Consider the following 15,552-nt stretch of genomic DNA (forward strand, 5'->3'; position numbering starts at 1 on the left):
TGGCCCACTCCGGGCCAGCGGGGCCCCCGGCCCAGACGGTCCCAGCCGGGCCCAGCACACCCCCGTGAGGGAAGCGCGGCCCAGGCTCCCACCTGAAGATTGGCCCAGTCCTCAGGTTTCACTCATGACCCTGTGACATCAGCGGCAGCAGCTGTCCCCGCCGGCCCGGCCCCCCGGCCAAGTCCCCCAGAGTCCCAGCCGCCCGAGGTGGGCACGCCGCTCCGCGCTCGCCGCTCCCGTCCAACAGTGAGTACCGCGCCCCTCCGCGCCCCGACCGGGCCGGGCGCCCCGAGGGCAGGCCACCCGGAGGGGCCGGGCACCCTGGCCCCCAGCCCGGCCTGGCTCCGAGGAAGTCACCACTTTGCTCCGGGCACCGCTGTCCTCCTGCCCACACCGGGCCCTGCTCCGAGGCTGTCCCTGCCCAAGCTCCTCGGGCCGTGACCCTCAGTCCCCACGCTTGCCTCTCTCTGCCCCGTCACCTGCTCCCTGCCCTCAGCAGGGGTCCTCGCCCTGGTCACCAGTGGCCCAGGGGTTAAGGCTCGGCTCCTTGGAGTGACGCAAGGGACAGAGACTGGGCTGGTGTCTTCAGGAGGGGGGGGTGGAGGAGCCGAAACAGCGACTCGCTGGGCCTGTGTGCAGTGGCCTAGAAGGCAGGGGTGCGGGGGGAGGGGAGCAGGAGGCCGGGGCGGCAGAGGGGGGGGCGGGGGTGGGGGTGCAGGGGGGGCGGGCGGCTCCTTTGCTCTGCTGAGACAGGAATCTGCGAGATGCCAGCGGAGGACACATCTCAGGCTGCGAGGCCAGCTGGGCTCTGCCCTCCGCCCCGGCCTCTCCCCGCCCGGGGAGCCCTCGGGCTCCTTTCCTGGAGAAGCCCCGCGTGGTGGAGGGGGTGTGGGCACAGGGAGCCAGAAAGTCCAGCGTGAGGGGGGCCACTGTGCCGAGGGGGCTCTGGGGGACTCAGAAGGAGCCTCAGGGCCGGGGTGAGGGGGCAGGGGTGCGGTGCCAGGGCAGAGCACAGCCCCCTGCCCGCTCCCTGCTGGCAGAGCAGGGTGCCCAGGACACTGGGAGGGAGGGCGGGCAGTGGCTAGCGGAGAAGGCCAAATGGGCTGAGCAGAGACGGAGAAGGTATTTTGGAGGCGCGTGGGGCTGGAGGGAGGTGTGCTTTCAGGGCTGCTCTGTGTGTGTGTGTGTGTGTGTGTGTGTGTGTGTCGGGGGAATTTGTTCAAAAGATTTGGGATGCCCCATCTAGAAGGCTCCGACGGGGGCGGGGTGGGGTGCTGCTTGAGGTTTTCCAAGAATGCACTGATGGGGGAGGGAGGGCCTGAGCCCCTTCCCACTCCACCCAGTTAAGTACTGTGTCCCGCTGCCCCTCACCCTGCTCAGTGCACGGGGTCAGGGCAGGGGGCCAGGTCATGATGAGAGCTCGCGGCACCCCACTGTGGGGAGGCAGCCCTCCAGGTAGAGACTAGACAGGTCCCCCTCCCATCCATACCGCCTGCCGTGGGGGCCTGCCCAGAAATCAGTCACCTCAGAGCCCCAAAGGTTAGAGCCCAAGGGATCCTTGAAGGCCATTTAATTCAGCCCCTAAGCATGAGCCAGCTGGGGGAGAGCAGCTAGAGACAAGTTTCGGGCATCTGGCTAGTCTGGAGAGGGGAGGGGGCTGACAGAGAGGTGGGGCGGAGCCACAGGTGAGCACTGTTGTCACTCATCTGTGACCCCACGGGTGGCACTGACTGAACCCAGGTGTGCAGGGCTGGGGTTCGGGGCACAGAGGGCTGGTTCTCTCAGGACCCTCCAGATTCTTCTGGGGTCATCCCCAGTGCCCTGCCCGTGGCCAGCGGTGTGGACAGCTGTGGCCATTGCACTAGTATTTGGAGGCTTGTCACCTGTACAGGACGATGCAGGGGCCCAGACATAACCCAAGGGTCCACCCGCATCTCCATCCCAGGCATCTCTCAAGGGATTGGCTGGGATTTTAGCAGGGTTTGGGAAAGGTACTTAGGGGTCCTTCCTAGATGGTCCCATCCCATCCTGGCCTTCCTTGATGTTTCTGGTTGGGCACCTGCACAGGGTGGGAGCTCGGGACTCAAGGTCACCTCCAGCTCTAAGCTGGCCTGAGTGTCAAGGTCTGCCCAGCCGGCTTCCCTGCCCTGACCCCAGGCCCAGACCAAGGGGAAACCCGGAGGTTGATGCCAAAGGCATTGAACTCCTGGCCAGATGTTGGGGGTAGTCCTGACAAAGTCCCTGCCTTTAGGGCAACTCTGGCCACCAGAACAGAGAAAAGTGTAATGGCAGGGACGGGTGGGGTTTAGAGAAGGCTCCTGGGAGAGGCAGAGCCAGAGAAGAGAGAAGGGATTGGACCTTACAGAGAGGAGTGGGAAGGCTCTCTCTCTCCAGGTGACAGGAGAGAGATGCATTGAAGAGAAATAAAATATCTGAGCCCAGGGGCCTCAGAGAGTAGGTAGAGAGAAGGAAGGGGAAGGACATCAACAACCCCAGTCCAGGTTACACAAACCTTCTGTCCCTCGACTCCTTTTACAGGGAAGGCTCAGACTCAGCAGGTCCTGTCACCCAGAGCACACGGCTGATGAGGGGCCAGGGCTCTGTCCACAGCGGCCAAGGCCCCCGCTCGCTGGGAAGGAACTCACGCTGGTGCAGGGCTGGGTCATGGGGCAGAGTTCGCCCCTGGGACACAGGGAGCAGTGGGTTCCTGCGGGCAGCCCTAGGGGTCTCCAGCTCTGCAGTGGCAGGAACAGGCCTGGGCTCCCCAGGGCTCCATCAGAAGGTGCTCGTGGGGCTGGGGAATCCCAGGGTCCCTCCACCTCCACCACCCCTGCCCAGGCCTTTCATGTGCTCTGGCCCCCATTCTGCCTCATCAGCAACAGCTATTTTTATTCCCGGCAGTTTTCAGTCAACAGCCCTTGTGTGTGTGTTGCGGGGGGGGCGGGGAATGGGGCAGCAGGGGGAATGGGGCAGCAGGAGGAATGGGAGGGGCTTGAGGAACCCACAGGAAGCGGGGGTGGCAGGGGAGCTGCTGTGCCCCTCAAAGGGCGGGCTGTCCCCCCCCGCAGGGCCTCCCTGTCCTCTGCCAGAAGCCCTAGCATAAATGGACAGGGCAAAACCACAAGAGTCACCGGACCCCACTGCTTTTGAACTGGTTTGTGAAACCAGGTGCCTGTCTATCCCTCCCCTGCCCCACAGGTGCTAGACGGTCACCATCCAGTTTAGACTGGGGTGATGATATACCTTAGTGGTTAGGAGCCAAGGTCTCTTTCGAGAGCAAGGCTTCCAGCCTCAGTTTACTACATAAATAACACTTGGCAACTTCCTTACCTTCTCTGTGCCTCCGTTTCCTCATCTGTCAAATGGAGTGATAACAATAGGGTCACGGTCAGGATTACATGAGCTCTTGACATGTGAGGTGCCCAGGACAGTGCTTGGCAAGTACATAAGTGTTAACTAGTAATTCATTATTATGCTTGTTAGCAGGCTGTGACTCTGAAATAAATGTCTCCTTGTGGGGGTGGGGGGGTGACAGAAGGGGAGAAGGAGCTATAAGGTGGGGAAGCAGGACCGAAGGTAGGACAACCCTATCCAGCTCTGGGTACCCTGAATAGCTGGGAGGGGGTGGGTTTTTTCCTATCGGGAGATCCTTTCATCATATGGACAGCAGAGCCCATTTTATGAGGGTCTGTGGTTTGCAAATGTTGCCTTAAGGGCTGTGAAAGCGCTAAGCAGAGCCCCCCACCCCGGGCTCACATTTTAGTAAGAGCTGCAGGTGACTCGTCTTTTTTGAGGCTTTTTAAGTTCTTGATTGGCCTAATTTTGGAGAAGGATCTTCCACCAGGGTAGTTGGTGAGAAAACATCCCTGGAGCAGTTTCTGCGGTTGAACAAAGTTCTCTGAGTGAGTGGCAAAGCCAAGCTGGCTGCGGGTCGGGAGAGTCCATCAGTCTTTCTTGGGGGTTTCAGGTTATAGGCTTGGGTCCTGCAGCCCACTCATCCTACTGCCTTGTGCACCTCCCAGGGCCCGACAGGGGCCTGAGGCCCGAGTGGGAAGGGCTCAAAACTCACCCTACCCAAATGGTTAGGGATTGATGGAGGGAATGGGGAGCGAGGTCGGCCTTGGAATTCTCCAGGCTCAGGATCAGTTTTGAACAGTCCTCTTCTTGCCCTCTGGGTGGACCTCAGGCAGGAAAAAGGCCTGTCAGCCATGGTCTGGGAGTGGAGAGGGTGCGTGGCGGAGAGAAGCCAACAGAGGCCGGCGGCTCCAGGGAGAGATCGCACGTAGAAGCAGGCAGGGGTGAGGGGAAGCAGCCCTGCGGGCAGGGGGTGGGTCTGCCTGAGGGTGGGTGAGGTGGGCCTAGAAATGTGTGTACGAGGGAGTGCACACACAAGTTGGAGGGGGGCATCCATGGAGCCCGGGTCACCATGTCTGAGGTACCTTCGAGAGAGCCGAGCCAGCGGAGGGCAGGAAGCCCCAGGCCTGGGTGGAACTAATCAGCCTCCCCACCCCTTGGAGCAGCTGGGAAATGACTCATAGAAGCAATGAGTGAGAGTGTGTGTGTGTGTGTGTGTGTGTGTGTGTGTGTGTGTGTGTGTGTAGGAGTGGGCTGCAGAGGGGTTGGGGGGTATATGAGGGTCGATCGGTGCAAGTGAAAAACAAAACCTCGACAGAGGCTCTTTACCAAACTACAGGTGGGGACCTCTAGTCCCCACCATTCACAACTCCCAACACGAGGCCCCAGGAAGCCTGAGCCCTGGGCCTGCCAAGGCCTGCCAGACGCCCACCCCAGCCCATGCCTTTCAGGGACTTGGCCCAAGGACTCTGGTCTGTCCTTTGAAGAGGACAGACAGGTGAGGATCAGGCCAGCCCAGGGGGCAACTGGATGGGACCTCAACCTGGGCGTGCCCCATGCTGGGGGAGGGCAGCCATGCCCAGCCCAGTTCCCCACTGGGCGGGTGAGAGGGAGGCCGTGTTTGTAGTAAGAGGCACGTGGATTTGGCGTCAGAGAGCTGCATTCGAATCCTGGCTCTGCCACTTGTTAGCTGGGATGATGAATGCGAAGCACTTGGAACGGTGCCTGGCACGCGGTAAACACCAAATGAACGTACAGATGACTGGTCTGCATCAAGAAATAATTCTTACGCCTCCACTTCTCGGGCCCACACACATCAGGATGACAGGTGAATGCACTGAGGTTTGGGGGCCAGAGGAGTCAACCCCCTCCTGCTCCAAATAGACTCTTTCCTGAGCTGACGATGACCGAGGCCTGGAATTCTACATCTTGAGATGAGATAAACTCCTTTGATTTAAGGCTCAGTCTTGGGAGGGGAAACCCACTCTCTGGCCTTTGCTTCTGGGGAGAAAAGGCTTCCAGGGCCGACTGATGAGCTGGGAGGGTTTAGCGGGAAGGGGCACGGTTCACAAAACCCAACACAGCCCATTTGTGGGTTTTTATTTCTTTAGGCCCCTAGCTGACCAGAAGCACTCTGGGTGGAGGAAAAGAGTCAGCTTTGGGAGGAGGAGGCAGGCTGGGGAAAAACTAGAGGATGTTCTTCGAGAGCCTTTGGGGATTGGCAGAGCCAGAGATGACTGAGGGGAGAGGGGCGGACAAAATACCCTGAACAGGAAGCCAACCTTGCCATACAGTAAGGGCAAAATAAATGTGGCCTCTACGATCATTCTTTCCCCATAGGGAGGACAAATCATCAGGCTGGTTGAATCAGGTGCCTGAAAAAGGGAGGCTTGTTTTGACCCAATGAGCCCCACCTGGAAAATGCAGTCAGCACCAGCCCAGCCCTTGCCCAGGGTACCCCACCCCCTCCCCCACCGTGTGACCCTGATGGTCTCCGGAACTCTCAGAGTTCCTGAGTGTCCGGAGGTTTCTGCACTGGGCTCCAGGCTGCCCTCCAAGACCTCTTGGAGCAGATTTCCTCTGCAGAGAGTGTTAGACCAGGAGGGGAGGGCCACCTGGGGTGACTTCCTCCAGGCTTCTGGCCTGCCAAGGCCGGGGTCCTAAGTGCTGGCAGAGAAACAACACAGCTGCCCCCTTCCCATGTCTACCCTTCAGCCTGCCCCAGCTTAGAAAAAGCTGTGACTTGAGATTTACAACTAGGGAGACATAGGGCTCCATTTTGCATTCTTGGAGCTGGGCCACAGTGGAAATGCAGGAAGTTGGGAAGTACGCCACCAGGATGTACGGTGCTGTCCTTGGCCAGGACAGAAAAAGTTTGATCTGTTTCGGTCTCTCAGAAAGTTCTGAGTCTGAGCCCTCACTGCAGGTGAAGCTTGAGGAGGGGCCTCCACTGGCTGGCTGCAGCTCTGGGTAATTTTGCTCCTAATCCACAGAGAAACAAAACAGCCTGAGCCTGGACTGCAGCTTTACCGGAGAGGAAGGGTATGCTTGGTTGGCAAGAGGGATGGTGACTGGAGCCTGAGCAAGGCCAGCTAGCTATCCACCATCTCTGCATCCTGGGGGATGTGCCCTAGAGTGAACGGGAAGGCTGTGAGGGGCAGGTCACATCCATTCTCAATCTTCTGGGAGTTTCTCACAGCAGCTTTTACATCTCAGGCTGGCGGGGCATGGCTGAGGCTCCTGGGGGTGGGGGCGAGTGGGAGGGGAGGGCAGGGGAGGGTTTCAAGCCAATGCAGTGCAGCTAGGTGGGTTGAAGGACCCTCCCTGAAAGCTTGGTGTCCCAGGAAGAGAAAGTTCTAGAAGCATGTAGTGGCAAGAGGTGGGGGGTGGGTGTCTGTCCTGAGCCTTGTTTGGCCAATAATTTGGGACAATCTGGATCACAGACACTCAGCTGTGAGGGACTGGCCTTGAACGGAGAGGCAGAATCAAGATTCAACAAACCTTCACAAAAGACTGCAGGTGAAGAAGTGCAATGAATGAGGGGAATTTAAGTAGAAGTAGATGGAAAATCCTACACCTGGATTTATATTAACCTTGCATCCTAGCTATAATCATTATTAGTTCCAGGAGGGGGTTTTTTGGTTGATTCTTTTGGACTTTGTACAAAGACAATCATGTCATCTGTGAATGAAGACAATTTTATTTTTTCCTTCCCGATCTGTATATGTTTTCTTTTCTTGTCTTGTCTTATTGCATTAGCTAGGACTTCCAGTATGATATTGAAAAGGAGTGGAGAGAGGTGACATCCTTGCCTTTTTTCTGAACTTAGTGGGAAAGCTTCTAGTTTCTCACCATCAAGTACTATGTTAGCTATAGGATCTTTTTAAATGTTCTCTATCAGGTTGAGGAAGTTCCCCTCTATTCCCAGTTTGCTGAGAGTTTTTATCATGAATGGGTTGGATTTTGTCAAATCCTTTTTCTGCATTCATTGGTATGATCATACGATTTTTCTTCAGCCTGTTGATGTGACAGATTAACATTAATTGATTTTCTAATCTTGAACCTGCCTTGCATACCTGGGATAAATCCCATTTGGTTGTATAGTTCTTTTTATACACTGTTGGGTTTGATTTGCTAATATTTTGTTGAGGTCCACCTGGATTTAAAAGAGAAAAATCAATTGCACAATTATAGGACAGGGAAGATCTAATATGGCCATAGCTCATGACGAAAAGCTCCAGGGGTGACTGTAGAGTCACCCTGTAAGTGGGCTGCTGAAAAAGTAAATGCCATCTTGGGACCAATGAATTCAATGGGTGTCTAGGCCAAGGAAAAAAGGCCTCTCTCTGTGGTCAGACTATATCTGGAATTGGGTGTTCCGATCTGGCAGCCTCACAGAGGGAGACAATGCAGGGCTGGACCTGCTCCAGAGAAGAGCCGCCTCACCCTCCAGTGTCCTCCCCCTCGGCTCCCTGCCTGTGGACAGCTGGCCCCAGCCTGACTCCCTGACTCCAGACCCTTCCTTTCCCACCCCTTGCCTCTAGGCCCCCAAGACTTTACCCACCACTTCCGCCAAACTTCCTTTTTGACGCAGTTTCCGATGGAGCTTCTCACTTACTAAATGGGCCCTGGCGCCCAGGGAGCAGGATTTTAGTCCTGGCTCAACCTTTCATTTATCATTCTCTAAAATTATCTTATTTGCTTCCCTATTTATTATCTGCCTCCTCTCTCGGGAATGCAAGCTCAGTGAGGACAGGGACTTTGCCACTCCTGTATCCCTGGCTCCCACAACAGAGCCCGGCATAGAACAGATGCTCAGGAGATGTTTGTTGAATGAATAAATGTGTGATCTGGGAGAGTCACTACTCTTCTCTGGGCCTCAGTTTCCCCATCTGTAAAGTGAGGCAGTTGGACTCGATTTCTCGGGTCCTTGCAACGCTAACATTCTTTTACTCTCTGTTTTTTTATTGAAGTGTAGTTGATTTACAATGTTGTGGCAATCTCTGCTGTACAGCAAAGTGACTCAGTTATACACATATAGACATTCTTTTTTTATGTTCTTTTCCATTTTGGTTTATCCCAGGAGATTGGACATAGTTCCCTGTGCTATACAGTAGGACCTTGTTGTTTATCCATTCTAAATGTAATAGTTTGGGGACTTCCCTGGTGGTCCAGTGGGTAAGACTCCACGCTCCCAATGCAGGAGGCCCAGGTTCGATCCCTGGTCAGGGAACTAGATCCCGCAAGCATGCTGCAACTAAGAAGCCCACATGCCGCAACTAAGAAGACTGCATGCCACAACTAAAGATCCCGCATGCAGCAACGAAGACCCGGTGCAGCCTAAATAAATAAAATAAAATAAAATAAAATAAAAATAGGGCTTCCCTGGTGGCGCAGTGGTTGAGAATCTGCCTGCTGATGCAGGGGACACGGGTTTGAGCCCTGGTCTGGGAAGATCCCACATGCCGCGGAGCAGCTGGGCCCGTGAGCCACAACTACTGAGCCTGTGCGTCTGGAGCCTGTGCTCCGCAACAAGGGAGGCCGCGATAGTGAAGAGGCCCGCGCACCGCGATGAAGAGTGGCCCCCGCTTGCCGCAACTAGAGGAAGCCCTCGCACAGAAACGAAGACCCAACACAGCCAAAAAAAATTTTTTTTAATATAAAAAAAAATAAATTAAAAAAAAAAGATTACTATAAAAAAAAATTTCAGTCCAGTGTTTAAAAAATAAATAAATAAATAAAATAAAATAAAAATAAATGTAATAGTTTGCATCTACTAACCCCAGACTCCCAGTCCATCCCTCTCCCTCCTCCCCTCCCTCTTGGCAACTGCAAGTCTGTTCTCTATGACTGTGAGTCTTTTTTTATTTTGTAGATAGGTTCATTTGTGCCATATTTTAGAGTCCGCATATAAGTGATATCATATCATATTTGTCTTTCTCTTTCTGATTTACTTCAATTAGTGTGATAATCTCTAGTTGCATCCATGTTGCTGCAAATGGCATCATTTCATTCTTTTTTTATGGCTGAGTAGTATTCCATTGTATATATATATATATACCACATCTTCTTTATCCATTCATCTGTCAATGGACATTTAGGTTGTTTCCATGTCTTGGCTATTGTGAATAGTGCTTCAGTGAACGTAAGGGTGCATGTATCAATATCTTTTTGAATTATAGTTTTGTCTGGGTATATGCCCAGGAGTGGGATTGCTGGATCATATGGTAGTTCTATTTTTAGTTTTCTGAGGAACCTCCATACCGTTTTCCACAGTGACTACACCAACTTACATTCCCACCAACAGTGTAGGAGGGTTCCCTTTTCTCCACACCCTCTCCAGCATTTGTTATTTGTATCTAACATCTTAAATTCAGTGGGAAGAGGTTCCCTCAGGCCCTCAGCCACCACATCTCAGGAACAGGGTGGGGTGGAGGCCAGAGACTGATCTGTGGCTGGTGGAAGGAGGGGTCAAGCTGTCATGTGGCTCTCTTTACTCTGGGTTGTAACTTGAGGGGCCATGTGGAGATCTGCCAGCAAGACACCCAGCCAGTGACATGGGGCATTATCAGTGCTTGTCTCTACCAGAAAGTCACCATGCATACACCCGAGATGTCCTTTCATTTTCCACTGGTGCCACTGCAAACAACACAGTGTGTCCCTCTATTCTAGACACATTGTAAGGGTGAACAGGAGGCATATACATGCTGGCCCATGTGGCCCCACCCAGGCCCCCCACCCCTGGGAGGGGCTCTCCAAAGCTGCAGGATGAAATCCAGACCCCCAGGCATGGTCTTCAAGGCTCTGGCCTAGCTGCCCAACCCACCTCCCCCAAAACCCTAAACAGATTCCATGCCCCCCAAAGACTGACACAGTGTAGTTCTCTATGTCCTGAATCTGCCTTTGCTCTGGCTGTTCCCTTTCCCTGGAGTGTCCTTCCTCTCCATTTCCCTGTGCTCACAACTTACTCATCCTTTGAGACCCAACTGAAAAGACACATCTTTCCTGCCCCCAGCCTGGAAGTCACCACTCATCCACCTGAACTCCCATAGCACAATCAACTCCCTTCTTTAGGGAGGGCATTTCTTTTTCCTTGTACCATAGCTTCGTGTGCCCATGCCCACCTTCTCCCCAGCTATCAGCTCTTGGAAGGCAGGATGCCCATCAGATGCATCTTTGTTACCTACTCAGGTCCTGACTGATGAACAGAATGAAGACATGGGTGGGTGGGTGGATGGATGGATGGATGGATGGATGGATGGATGGATGGATGGATGGATGGGTGGGTGGATGGATGGATGGATGGATGGATGGATGGATGGGTGAAACGTATCAGAATCCATTTTATTCCCGGAAAGATCTGTATCCAAGGCCTCATCCACTCACTGAGTGTCTGCTGTGTGCCCAGCACTGGGATTGGCCATGGTGACCTAGACAAGACATGGTTCCTGCTCTCTTGGCATTTCCGTCTGGTGGAGGAGACAGAAGAATGAATTAGGCCAATAGACAAGTGATTACAAATTATGATAAATGATGTCAAGGAAAATACAAGGGACTGTAATAGAGAGTTGAGGAGGAGAAATCCTCTTGGAGAAGGGACATTAGAGCCTAGACCGGGGAGTAATGGTCTAGGACATTAGAGCCTAGACCATGTGAAGAGCGGGGAGACGAGAGCTCCGGGGAGAGCAAAGGCCCAAAGGCAGGCATGAGTCTGGTGGTCAAGGAGCTGGAAGGAGGCCAGGAGGACAAATCAGCAGACAAAGGCAAAGAGGTAGATCGGGGCTGGATCACCAGGGCCTTAGGTTTTATTCTAAGTGCAACAGGATGTGACTAGAGAAGTTTAAGCAGGAGAAACAACATGATTAGTTTCTTGTTTTTATTTTATTTTATTTTATTTATTTATTTATTTATTTATGGCTGCATTGGGTCTTCGTTGCTGCACACAGGTTTTCTTTAGTTATGTCGAACGGGGGCTTTTCTTGCTGCGGAGCACAGGCTCTAAGCGCACGGGCTTCAGTAGTTGTGGCACACGGGCTTAGTTGCTCCACAGCATGTGGGATCTTCCCTGATCAGGGCTGGAACCCATGTCTCCTGCATTGGCAGGTGGATTCTTAACCACTGCGCCACCAGGGAAGTCCCTAGTTTCTTGTTTTTAAAACAGCACCTGCTGCTTCCTGGGACTGGTTTGGAGAGGCCAGGGGCAAAAGCAGGTAGCTATTGTAAGAAATTGTTGTGAAATGGACCAGGGGAAAAAGGAGAGGTTAGGTATGTTTTGGAGATGGTATTAACAGAACTTTGGACAGGCTGAATGTAGAGGTGAGGGAAAAGGAGAATTCACAAAGACACCTCCTTTTTTAAAATACATTTATTTTATTTTTGGCTGCGTTGGGTCTTCATTGCTGCGAGCGGGCTTTCTCTAGTTGTGGCGAGCAGGGGCTACTCTTCGTTGCGGTGCACGGGCTTCTCATTATGGTGGCTTCTCTTGTTGCGGAGCACGGGCTCTAGGCGTGCGGGCTTCAGTAGTTGTGGCACGTGGGCTCAGTAGTTGTGGCTCGCGGCCTCTAGAGCGCAGGCTCAGTAGTTGTGGCGCACTGGCTTAGTTGCTCCGCGGCCTGTGGGATCTTCCTGGATCAGGGCTCGAACCTGTGTCCCCTGCACTGGCAGACAGATTCTTAACCACTGGGCCACCAGGGAAGCCCGACACCTCCGTTTTTGACTTGAGCAAATTTGGACTTGGCTGGATGGTGGTACCATTTCCTGGGTTGAGGAAGACGGTGGGTAAGACAAAGGTATTGAGGACCCCTGACCTTGCAACTGATATCAGAAATGAGAGCGGTCTTGGGTGGACTGTGCCCTCAAGCTTCATAGTTGGCTGTAACCCTTTATGGGAGCAGAGCCTGTTCTCCATAATAGTTGTACCAATTTACATTCCCACCAGCAGTGTAGGAGGGTTCCTTTTTCTTTACACTCTCTCCAGCATTTATTATCTGTAGACTTTTTGATGATGGCCATTCTGACCAGAGTGAGGTGATACTTCTTTGTCGTTTTGATTTGCATTTCTCTAATAACTAACGATGTGGCACACTTTTTCATGTGCCTGTTGGCCATCTGTGTGTCTTCTTTGGAGAAATGTCTATTTAGATCTTCTGCCCATTTTTTTTGATTGGGTTGTTTGTTTTTTGAGAATATATATATTTTTTAACTTTTTATTTTATATTGGAGTATAGTTGATTAACAATGTTGTGTTAGTTTCAGGTGTACAGCAAAGTGATTCAGTTTTACATATACATGAATCTATTCTTTTTCAAATTCTTTTCCCATTTAGGTTGTTACATAATATTGAGCACAGTTTCCTGTGCTGTGTGGTAGGTCCTTGGCAAATGTTTCATTCCAGATGCTGTCGATTGGATGCCTGTTAGCTATCCACATGGTGGGGTCCAGTAGCCAGTTAAATATATCGGTCTGGAGTTCAGAGGAGGGGTTTAACGTGCTCCTATAACACTATTTACAGTCATAGGAATGATGCCACCCAGACCCAGACAGAGCCCTGAGATTGGGGAGAGAAAGAGGGACAAGCAAAGGACATTGAGAAGGAACAGCCAGAGAGGCAGGAGGTAAACTATGGGTGAGCTGTCATGGAGGCTGAGAGGATAGAGCCTGTCCAGAAGGGGAATGCAGCCAACTGGATTGAATGTTTCTATGAGGTTGAGGGAAGTGAAGACAGAAACGTGTTCAGCAGACTTGGCAGCAGGGAGGGTGCTAGTGACTTGACAAAAGCCGCTTCCGCGGAGTGGGGGTAATGTACGCCAGGTTGGAATGGGTTGGAGAGGGAGCAAAAGGTAAGGAAAAACAGCTGGTGTAGACACTTTCCAAGAAGTTTGTCCGTGAAGAGGAACAGAAAAATAGAGCAAGCGTGAAGGGAGGCATGGGGCCGGGAGGGTGGTTTTTGTCACCACTGCCATTATTCTGAAGATGGGAGCAGCCGGTCATAGAAGGGGAGGGGCTGGTGGTGGGAGAGAGAGAAGATAAGTAGAGAAGGAGGTCCTCGGGAAGGCAAGCGGGGTCAGGGGCCTGAGACCAAGTGGAACTCCTGGTCTTGAGTCTTCTGTTGTTATCAGGACAGAGGAGGAAGGGGCGGGCAGTGAGGATAGTTCTGTTGGTTTGTGTGCGACGGATCCTGTTTTCTCAGTGAAGACGGAGACAGAGTCACCAGCTGGGAGCATCATGGGGAAGACTATGGGGGGGGGGGGGTTGAGGAAAGAAGAGAAGGCATGAAATAGTTGTTCTCAAAAAGTGGAAAAGCGAGACTCACAGAGAAACCTACACTTAGAGGGCGGCACTGAGGGCAAACCCGGAGTTTATAACCACAGAGACAGTGTGAACCCAGCGAAGTCCTGCCTTGGCTGCAGCAGCAGCCAGCAGCTCAGGGGCTGCCTCAGGAAGAGCACAGCCAGGCCAGGCAGGCTGACGTTTCCCCAGGTGAGGGGGGTGGAAGGAGAGAGAAGGCTGCAGTTAAGTGTATTTTCAATGGAGGGATTATGATGATGGAGCTTGTCACGGAGGCTGGAAGAGGAGGGAGGTGAAGTCTGAGGGGCTGATGGAGAGGGAGAAATCTCAGGGTCAAGGACTGAATGTAAGAAGAAGCCCAAGGATTACACAACAGGGCCCTTGAGCTGAGCAGTAGGAGGTGGGGGAGGGGAATGTGTGAAGTGGCCATATCAGAGAAGATCCAGTTTCTGGTTATGACTTAAGCTCAAGGTGGGCTCAAAGGAGAAGCGGGCTAAGGTGGAAGGGTCCTCTCATCCATTCATTCATTTGATAACCTTTTATCCAGTGTTAGGCACACTGGTGGTACAAAGGAGCAATCCGCTCAGCCAGGGTGCCCAGGGAGGGCTTCCTGGAGGTGGTGGTTCTTGTGTAGGTTGAGTCTGGAAGGACGAATTAAAGCTCTCCGGGATGCCAAAAAGAAGGAGTGCTCCAGGAGGCAAGCAGACCATAAGCAAAGGCATGGGCTTCGGTGGGAAACAGTTTGGCCCTTTTGTGAAAATGGAGGTAGCATGGCCAGAGGGTGGGTGTGTGTGGCAAAGTGATGGGCCACGAGGCAGGGATCGGATCATGCAGGGCCTTGGGACCCACGTGGAGGAGTGTGGACACATTATTAAGCAGTGGGAAGCCACCGAAGGATTAAGCAGAAGGTGACATGATCAGATTTGTGATTTTAGAAATGGGGATGGTGGATTGGAGGGGAGCCGAGCAGGAGGTAGGGAGGCAGGCGGGAGGCTATTTGAATAGAGCAGGTGAGGGGTGATGAAGCAGCAGCAGCCTGGAGGATGGAGAGACATGTGGGTGCTGGGAAGGAGCCTCAGCATGGCTTGGGAACTGACCAGATGTGCCACCAGGATGCTTTCAGCCACCAGCAGCCAAAACCATTGCCTCAACTGGCCTAGCCAAGGAGGGCATTTACCCACTCACATAACAAGACATCCAGATGTGAAGTGGCTTCAGGGCTGGTGAAGAGGGTAGGAGGAGAGGAATTTACAGTGAAGTACAAATTTCAAAGGGAGAGATGAGGAGTCCATTGGAGGCCCGCTGGGGGCCAGCAGGAGGAGGTGCCAGGCTGGCTGTGCCATCTGTCGGCCCCATGCCAATGTGCCAGGCACTGGTTCAGGGGTGACCCCAAGCCCAGGCCTGTGAGGAGTCTGGTGGGGGGAGACAGACCACAGATCATCGCACAAGGAGGGCACGAATCACCATCGACCTAAGAGCTGCAAATGTTGTGGCTGCTCATGAAGGGGAGCTGTGACTTGACCGGTCTGGGGCCGTCAGGGAAGTGGGCACAGAAACCACGGAAAGGAGGTGGATGGCGTTTATTCCCGTGGCAGAGGAGACGGGCACGGGGAGAGGTGCCTGCTGTGAAAAGCAAACAGGGCTGCAGACCAGGCCCTGGAGAAGCAGCATCTTCCAGGGGCAGGAAGGAGGAGCTCGCAGAGCAGATGTAGAGAGAGTGGCCGGAGGGGTAGGCCACGCTCTTCTCCTGAGAAGAGAGGCCGTGGCCGTGAGATGCTCGAGGGAGGGTCAGCTGCACAGAAACCACTGGGTCTGACTGATCGGGGCCTCTGGGGCCTCTGGTGAGCGCAGTTTCCATGGGTGCTGGGGCCCGAGCCAGACTGTTCATCTCTGGTTATCTGTGGTTCCACT

General features: G+C 53.4%; 1 protein-coding gene across 3 annotated transcripts in view; it reads left to right on the top strand.

The window, feature by feature from the left end:
* Positions 1-42: 42 nt before the first annotated feature.
* The window catches only part of SCN4A (sodium voltage-gated channel alpha subunit 4), a 46,413-nt gene continuing 30,903 nt past the window's right edge, over positions 43-15,552 (top strand). The window contains exon 1 of one of the 3 annotated variants that reach the window (XM_082373664.1): positions 43-246. The gene's annotated coding sequence lies outside the window, so the exon portion shown is untranslated. Of the gene's footprint in view, positions 247-4,361; positions 5,183-6,136; positions 6,325-15,552 lie in introns of those variants that run through there. The other 2 variants (XM_082373665.1, XM_082373667.1) reach the window with 2 other exon arrangements.

This window comes from Balaenoptera borealis (assembly GCF_965194805.1).
Source record: "Balaenoptera borealis genome assembly, chromosome: 20".
Taxonomy (NCBI): Eukaryota; Metazoa; Chordata; class Mammalia; order Artiodactyla; family Balaenopteridae; genus Balaenoptera; species Balaenoptera borealis.